Here is a 9,364-nt window from a genome sequence, read left to right as displayed (position 1 = left end):
ATTATGTTGCTGCCCATGTGTGTTTAACAAACAAATATAACAATACAATACTAGCGAATATGATAGGAGGTACGTGTTTAACATATCATAAATCAACATGTTTTATCTAACAACGAATAGTAGTTCAGGGCCTGTGTTCTCACATATGCCAATGGACCAATGACCATTGTTTAGGTGAGAATTTTTTTAATCATTTCAAAGAATGTTCAATACATCACATAAATGAATACACCAGCACCTACCACAACCATTCCAATCGCAAGCAACATTTAAATAAAATGATCCTTTCAAAGCATTACATAAAGAATGAACCAATCAAGGCATACACAGGAGAATGTTCAACACAAACTGAATTCAACCAAGGGATAAGCCATCCCATGGATCATATAGTTCATGCATACAATACAAAAAGGAGGAAATGAACTGGTGTTCAACATGCACGACCTTCAAAAACATCGAACAATGGTTTAATGAGGGTTTAATGGTGATACAGTCAAATTGTTCTGGATAGAGGGACGAAATCCGTGCATATTCAACATAATGACCAACCTTCAATGCACAAAACTCACGTTGTTTCAATGCAGAGAGCATAGAAATTAAACATTCTCTGATGCAATTCCACCTTGGTGCCCTAGTGACTCTCAGAATTGATGAAATTGATGGCTTGCAAACAGAGGGATACAAATCTTCTACTCCAGAAGATGCCGACGAATAGGTTCACCTCACATAGGTGCTACTATTTCAGATAGAGCACCGCAAACGACTTAAGTCGTATGCAATTTTAGCCTTACGTTGAAAAGAGTCACAAATGTTAGACATGCTACACCGGTCATATGTAAACAAATTCCACTCTCTAGTGTGGCTCCAATGTAAAGACTAGACTCTCTCTCTCTCTCTCTCTCTCTCTCTCTCTATATATATATATATATATATATAAGTATTTTCCAACAATTTTGTACGAGAAAAGGGCAACTCCAAAACCATATATGTGTTTCACCACGTAATTTGTTCAAATAATGAGCCCATGAGCAATGATCAATTCAAGAACCTATTTCTTATGATTTGCCAGTGCACGAAGGTCTCACAGATGCAGAGAGGGCCTAGAAATGAGAAAACAGATTTATGTCAGAGGCCAAATTAGTTAGGCACACATTGAAGACATTAGGTTTTGACAAACATCGAATTTAATGGAGCATTAGAATCCCTATGGACAAGTGCACAATGAGAAACCTCAAGTTCTGGTGAGTACGATAGAGCCAATAAGACAGAACTCAGATTCTTAAAAGGCCACAAAAGTAGTTTCTCACACTTGACTAGGGTAGTAGTTTGCTAGCTGTGATACAATGTTAAACAATATAAAATAATAGACAAAATATGAAATATAAGTATGTGTTGTGGACTGGTTATATATATATATATATATAGTATATATATATATATCCAACAATTTTTTAGGAGAAAAGGGCAACTCCAAAACCATATAAGTGTTTCACCACGTAATCAGTTCAAATAATGAGCCCATGAGCAATGATCAATTCAAGAACCTATTTCTTATGATTTTCCAGCCCGCCAAGGTCCGACAGATGTAGAAAGCACACAGAAATGAGAAAACAGATTTATGTCAGATGCCAAATTAGCTAGTCACACATTGAAGACATCGGGTTTTGACAGACATCGAATTTAATGGAGCATTAGAATCCCTATGGACAAGTGCACAATGAGAAACCTTAAGTTCTGGCGAGTACGATAGAGCCAACAAGGCAGAACTCACATTCATAAAAGGCCACAAAATTAATTGGTCAGTTCGCTAGCTGTGATACCATGTTAAACCATATAAAATGATAGACACGATATGAAATATACGTGTGTTTATTATACAATATATTATGAATTTTGGTTTTATAGAGTAGGTTGTTTTTTTGTAGTCCAATGACTCTTCATATTTCACACTCAAAATTATTAGTAGATTAAGCGTCAAACAAAAATAACTAATCTCTATTTCAAAAATCATAAGTATCGTTTTATCTTTAATGGGGTTAAGAAACATATAAAGATTATTAAAAGAAGCACTAATTTGGATGAGTGCGACAATGAAATTTTAAACAAAGAGGGTTGAAGATGTAAAACATTCTTAAATCTAAATTTCACAATATTTTTAATGCTATCATCTTCTTGACATTTTAACTCAAGAAAACTAGCTCCATAGTGAAATTGTGTCACTAAGAAGTTTGAAGAGGAAAAACACTATTAAATCTAAATTTCACAGTATTTGTTAAATCTAAATGTCATTGTATTTGTCACCACCATTTTACTCAACTACTAAAAAATAAAGCCAGCTAAAATATAATAAAAGTTGGTAAACTATGTATAAATAAATTTATTGTTTTTTAAAATAATAAAAATTGATAGAATATGTATAAATAAATTTATTGTTTTTTTTTTTAATACAATTTTCAAAATATCTTTATACATATTTAATATAAATTAAAATATATATATATATATATATATATATATATATATATATGGATGTTATTTTTTTTATATATATTTTTTGACGTTATTTAATTATTAATTGTTTTTATTTTATTGATTTGAATTACGTTTCGAATTTCGAAATTACACAACTGAACCTTTATAAATTTTGCGAAATTTTTAACAAAGTTTACCCAAAAATATACCCATTAAAAAATGCGTAATAATTAAATTACACTTTTTATTAAATTTAAGATTCTTTAATCAAATATCTTGTTAACTTTAATAATCAATGATGATCGAAATAATGAAAATAATCACACAGCGACATTGGCAAATGTCGTCGATATACACGTTGATTGGCCTCATTTTGTTATTTGAGAACTTTTGTTTAGATAATTTGTGTTAATTGATTATTTTTTTTATTTTTTCTAATGTATTACTTGGTTGATATATAAGATTGGCATTTTTTTATTTGACAATGTAACAGTCCTCATAACAAAAATATATAATTTAACCATATCATGGAAAGAATAAAAATTGTTTACTTATACACGGGAGTCAATGATTCATAATGGATATCAAATGGAGTTATACAATCGTGCAATTCACATTGATTGATACGTTGATTATTTATATGGTCCCACTCTTAATACATGTGCCTATATTATGGTTTGTACTATGATTAAATATAACCCTACGTGGTATAACCTATGAGATGGTACCCCAAGTTTCTTATCTCGGGTTAATAGTTCACCTTGAAAGAGTTTTACGGGGCTTTGGTCGAGCCCAAGGGAGAGAGCATTAACTCGACCCACGAAATAAAGTAGGGCCTCTCTAGAAATAGTCTTTCGTCGAAAACGAGGCGATTTGACCTTTAGATGTGTGTTATTGTACACCAATCGCGTGTTAGTGTTTTTATCGAACGGATTAGGTTTTAGAGGGGCAGTTAATGGTAACTGCCTCTTTCCCCGACACCTCACCGGCACCGCCATTCGGCCTCTTGACGTTTTTCCTCTGCAACTACTATGCCACAGTGTTCTCGGCTTTAGCTGTGGTCACTGTCGTTGAGGTTAGTTAAGATTCACAGTTTCAATTACCCAGAGTCTTCGTGGTGCTATTTTCATTGTTAGATCCTCTGTTACAACCCTATTCTTTCTACCGACACACCCAAGTGCCATGGAGGGTTGCAATTTGGCTCAGGAATATTTGGTTCGAGAGCACGGGACCATCCTCACATTTCCAGGTAAGGGAATTACTCTAAATTGTTGTTATCCAATTTCCTGGCGAGGTTTTTCGAAAACCCTCTCACCCGAGGTTCTAATAAATTTACTCTTTACTACAGTGCCAGGGTTGTCATTTGCCACCGGTCTTTCTGCAATTAATCAAGGTAATGGTGTCTTCAAAATGCTATAGTTCAAGTCAAGTCCTTGCTTTCGCGAGAGACTGTCAGGGATCTTCACATGTTTCACATGGCTGACTTGTGCAGGTTTATCTTGCCTATATATCTCAAGATTCCTTTGTTTTCTTAGAGGTACAAGAATTGGGGTTTTTTATTATTCTTTGAGTTTATCCTCGTGGCTTTTAGACTCAATCTTCAGGGGTTTTGGGGCTTCTTTTAAAATGGTTGCTATTGTATCAGGTTTTTATTGATTCTCGACAACTCCAGTTATCTGAAGTCACGAGCTAGGGTTGTCTTGCTAATCTCGTTTTGTCTTGAACATAGGGTTGAAGTTGTCTCTATAATTTTGTATTGAATTCCTGAGTTTCAGCAACTTTTAAGAGTTCTTTTGGACAACCTCTGGCAAACAGTTCTACATACAGACTAGGTTCTCTTTTGTAAACATCTTTTGATCATTTAAATTAATACAAGCCTTCTTCCACTTGGCTTAACTTTTATTTGTAACTTATTTCTCTGGTAATATTATTATTTAAAAGCCTAACAGTTATCAATAATGGTTGTGTATAGTTTGTTTTTTTACTCCTTAGACAAGGTTATTACATTAAATTTTAATCGTGTGTCGTGGCTATTTTGTATATTAAAATTCAACTTAATTTATAGGTCATCTTGCTATCATTGTTTGAGCTAAAATAAGCCTCCTTTAGCATCCATTGCTTACCATGAATGTCATTATTATTCGGCTCTATGAATTTGTTTGTTGTAGGTTTATGCTACAACATTTGAACGTAGTTGACGTTGGTAAGTGGAATTTGTTGTTAATGGTTTACCCCAGCATCAACAGGGGTGCTACTTATTTCATACCTAAGAAGAAGGATTGTTTTCCCTAGAGGTCCTTGAGCTCAGAGGGATAACTAACCTATTCACGCACCTTTTTATATGTTCACACTATTTAAATTTACCTAGTACATCCTTTAATTTGCTTACTAGATAATAACACATTTGACCCCAAGTGCTCACACACAAACTATCTATGGAAATTGCTTTTACTTACTAGTAGAGGATGTCACAATCTCGTGTTAGTACCCGGTTAGGGTCAACTGCTATTTTTCTTTTGCCTACACATCTTGTTCAGATAGTCTACACAAAAAATATTAATCTGATAGACCACTACTTAAAGAGATTTATGTCATGCATAACAATGGTAAGAATTTATATAAAATATAAGGAGAGATCTTTCAAATATTTTATTTCCATAATCTCTATTTACTTTGTTAATCCTCAGTTCATGTGATTGTCCACAATAATAAAATTTCCATTCTGGATAAGAAAATCAAGAAGAAACTTCTATGATTTATTTAGAGTCCCAAATTCTTTCTAAGTAAACATCTAGTAAATCAAATTAAGTGTAGTTCTATTAACACTATACTTATTTGTCTAGTTAGCTCTGTTAGAAGATAAGACCAGAAGAGAATTCTTTTATCCACCCAAACTGTGAGACTGGAAAAAGCGTCCAAGCCTCCCTGTGAACCTGTGAACCTCTTTCTTTCCAGAGAATCATTAGACATCAATTATTTCAGGACCTCAAGACCATCAGTTTAGTCCAGAATTTCTTCCTTTACAAGGGTGTCCACTGGTTACCACCAGCTGAAGAATACCTTAGTGCAGTATAACTACTTCTTGATAGCATCAAGTCAATTTCTCTTTCTTTTCTTCTTACTTTGTATCTTAGCCACTCGTGGTCTTTCTCATATGATATTTTTCCTTTTAATCTCCCTAGGAAGGAAATAATTGTCTAAGTGTCTCGAAAATCAAGTTCTTGTTTTTTTGGAATTCTTTTCCCGTCTTTTCTTTGACCAATCTAACCTTTTAAAGTAATTAATAAATACTACATATTTAATCTTTAAATTCTTTCATCACCTTCACTAGACCGAATTACCAAGTTTTACATAGTAACAAAATAAATGTAAAATACAATTATTTAAAGGACTGGGGGTGTTACATCTCCCCCACCTTGAGTGAAACACCATCCCCAGTGTTTATTCATGCCCTTGGAACAGATGAGGATATGATTCCCGCATTAGGATTTCATACTCCCATGTGGTCTCTTTTGGGCTAAAGTGCCTCCACTGCACTTTAACCTTGGTGATAGCTCGCTTCCATAGTGTTGTTTCTCTCGAACCGAGAATGAGTAGAGACTCTACCAAGAATCCTTCATCTGGTTCTACCTATTCCAGTATCACAAAATATTAAAATTTTCAGATATTTCATAACCATATTCAACTATTAAGAGAAAGATAAAACATTATTTATCAACACTCTTACGCACACCTCTTTCTAGTTAATTATATGCCTAGAGTCATATACATATTTTTTTAATAAAGCTATGTGAAACACGTTATGGAATCACATATGGCTAGGTAATGCGACCTGGTATGCAACAGGTCCAACCCTTGCTAAAATTTGGAAGGGTTCATAGTATCATGGGGCCAGTTTCGCACATCCTTTCCACTGTAAAGAGCTCTTTTTGGGTCTCACTCAAACATACACATGGTCCCCTATCTAAAATTCCTTAAAAGTCATTTTCTTGGCCACGTATACCTTCTATCTATCTTGAGCAGATTTCAATTTTTCTCAGACCTTTTTTATAGTGATATCCATCTCTACCAACATGTCAGGCCCTAACATTAGTTTATCTTCGGGGTACTCTAGTTAATGGGTGTTTTGTGCCTCCTTCTGTATAAAACTTCAAAGGGGCTCATTTTCAGTGATTCATGGTAACTGTTATTATATGCAAATTCCACTAAGTGGAGGTACTCTTCCCATTTGTTTGGTTGTTGCATTACGTATATTCATAAAATATCTTACAACACTTGGTTCACTCTCTCTGTTTTTCTGTCGGTCTACGGATGATATGCAATGTTCAATTGAACTTGAGTTCCCACACCAATAAATATCATTTTCCAAAAGGAGGATGTGAATTTCACATCTATGCCAGAAATCGTAACATTGGGCATTCTATGCAATCTAAAAAAATTCCACATAAATATGTCTGCAATTTCCATAGTCTTGTACATTGACTGAACATGGATAAAATGGGCTACTTTACTCAACTTATCTACTACAACCATGATTGAATCATTCTTCCTCTTAGTTTTAGGCAAACCAATGATAAAATCTGGAGTAATCACCTCCCATTTCTATTCTGGAATGAGTAGTGGGTGAAGAAATCTAGTTGGATGTTGGTTTTTAACCTTAACTTGCTAACACTACAAACATTTGGCCAAGTATTCTGTGATATCTCTCCTCATTCCAAGTCGAGAAAAAAAATTCTTAAGAGGAGAGAACCATTTTTTTATATCCGCAATGGGCAGCATAGGGTCTCTTATGAAATTCATCAACTATTAATTATCTAACAACCACCTGATTTGGAACATATATTCTCGCTTTAAAAATCAATAGATTGTCCTTATTTATGCCATAATTGGTTTGTTGTCATGAAATATTTGCTTATTTGGTTTTTTGCCATAAAAATAAATACTTTGGATCTTTATCTACAACTTCTTTAATCAAGTACGAAAAATTAAACTCAACTTGAATGTATGAGATTTCATATACATGATGAAAATTCCTACTCAATGGGTATACTACTCAATTTTCTTTCCCTCTTAGGTGCTTAATGTCAAAATCAAATTAACTCAGAAAGGTGTTCCACCTGGCTTGTCATGCATTAAGATTAGGTTGTTTAAAGAAACTGGTTAGGATGCTATGGTCAGTCATTAACACAAATATTTTTCCCAGAAGATGATGTCTCCACACCTTTACAGCCTGTACAACTGCAATTAATCCTAAGTCATAAGAAAAATATCTCTTCTTATGATCCTTTATTTTCTGAGATTCATATGCAATAACTTTAACTTCTTGCATTAGTACCCCTTCCACTCCTTCTTGACATGCGTCAATGCAAACAACAAACTCCTTATCAGGGTCTATTATTTTTAACACTGGAGTTGTGGTTAATAAATATTTTAGTAACTTAAAACTATGCTGAAAATTAACAATCCACTTGAAATCTTTTTGTTTTGTTTGCAAGGAGGTAATAGGGTTAGCTATTCCAGATAATCCTTCAATAAAATGGTAGTATTATCCTACTAAACCCATGGAAGATCAGATGTTAGCAAAATTGGCAGGAACAAGCCTTTCCATAATAGTTTTTATTTTCTCTAGATCAACATCTATCACTTCTGCAGAGATGATATGTCCTAAATATTGAATCTAATCTTTATAGAAATGACGCTTACTATATTCAACATACAATTGATGTTCCCGTAATGATTGCTAAACTATTTTCAAATGCTTTTTGTGTTCCTCTAAATTCTTTGAGTATATGAGAACGTCATCAATAAATATTAGGACAAACTTATCAATATAGGGATGAAATAAAATGTTCATAAAACTCATAAATGGTTCTAGAGTGTTGGTAAGGCCAAAGGGAATAAACAAAAATTCATAATCACCATAACGGATCTGAAAAGAGGTTTTAGGAATGTCCTCCTCCCTCACCCTTATTTGATGGTACCCCAATTGCAAATATATCTTAGAAAACACCATAGCTCCTTTGACCGTATCAAATAAATCGTCGATTCTAGGCAAGGGATACTTATTCTCTATTTTCAACTTGTTAAGTTGTTAGTAATCAATACATAGTCTAGTAGTACCGTCCTTTTTACTGACAAACAAGACACATGCTCCCCATGGGGATGAACTTGGGCGGATATAGCCCTTGTCGAGTAATTATTTCCATTGCATTTTAAGCTCATTTAATTCAATAATACTCATTCAGTAAGGAGTTTTTGACACATGTGTATCCCCCATAATTAATTCTATGGTGGAATTGATATATCGCTTAGGAGGTAGCACGAGGCCTTCACTCAATGAACATCTGACCTATCACATGCATTTGTGGCATATTAAACATTACCACTAATTTGACTACATATTGAAAAATATCCCTAAAAATCACATTATGTAACCCCCTACCAATGCGAACCCAATACACCTTCCCAATTTGAAAAACCCCTACTTCCAGTAGATATTGTAGATATCCATTTTTTCATCAACGTTTTCTTACCCCTTTATATTTTTTCATTAACTTTGAGCTCCATTTTTTATACATGGCAATTTAAAAACCCTTTACTCCCTATATATCCCCCAATATATTATGTCATTTTTTCCTCAATATATATCCCCCAATATGAACCCACGTGGTATGGTATTGCTCCCCCAGTGAAGCCACCATGGGAGGTAGCCCTTGAATTTCTTCCAGAAACATATCAGCAAAATCTGGAATGATTGGTAAGCTTTCTAAAGAGGTTGTCTTATTTTTAGAATTAATAAAACCCACTTGCACTGCATAAATTGGACATTCCTTCCTAATGTATTTACCTAACTAGGAGGCGGTAATTGGTCATAGTTTTATTGGTCTTTTTA

General features: G+C 33.9%; 1 long non-coding RNA gene across 1 annotated transcript; it reads left to right on the top strand.

Moving 5' to 3' along the window:
* The first annotated feature begins 3,459 nt into the window (after positions 1-3,459).
* LOC149182515 (uncharacterized) lies at positions 3,460-4,365 on the top strand. Its single transcript, XR_016257624.1, has 4 exons — positions 3,460-3,721; positions 3,821-3,865; positions 3,965-4,009; positions 4,118-4,365. It is a non-coding gene; the product is annotated as an uncharacterized LOC149182515 (long non-coding RNA).
* Positions 4,366-9,364: the final 4,999 nt, after the last annotated feature.

This window comes from Pinus tabuliformis, chromosome 3_2 (assembly GCF_031772625.1).
Source record: "Pinus tabuliformis cultivar Carrire ecotype Pingquan chromosome 3_2, CPIR1, whole genome shotgun sequence".
NCBI classification, from domain to species: Eukaryota; Viridiplantae; Streptophyta; class Pinopsida; order Pinales; family Pinaceae; genus Pinus; species Pinus tabuliformis.
This window is presented reverse-complemented; position numbering and strand designations above follow the sequence as displayed.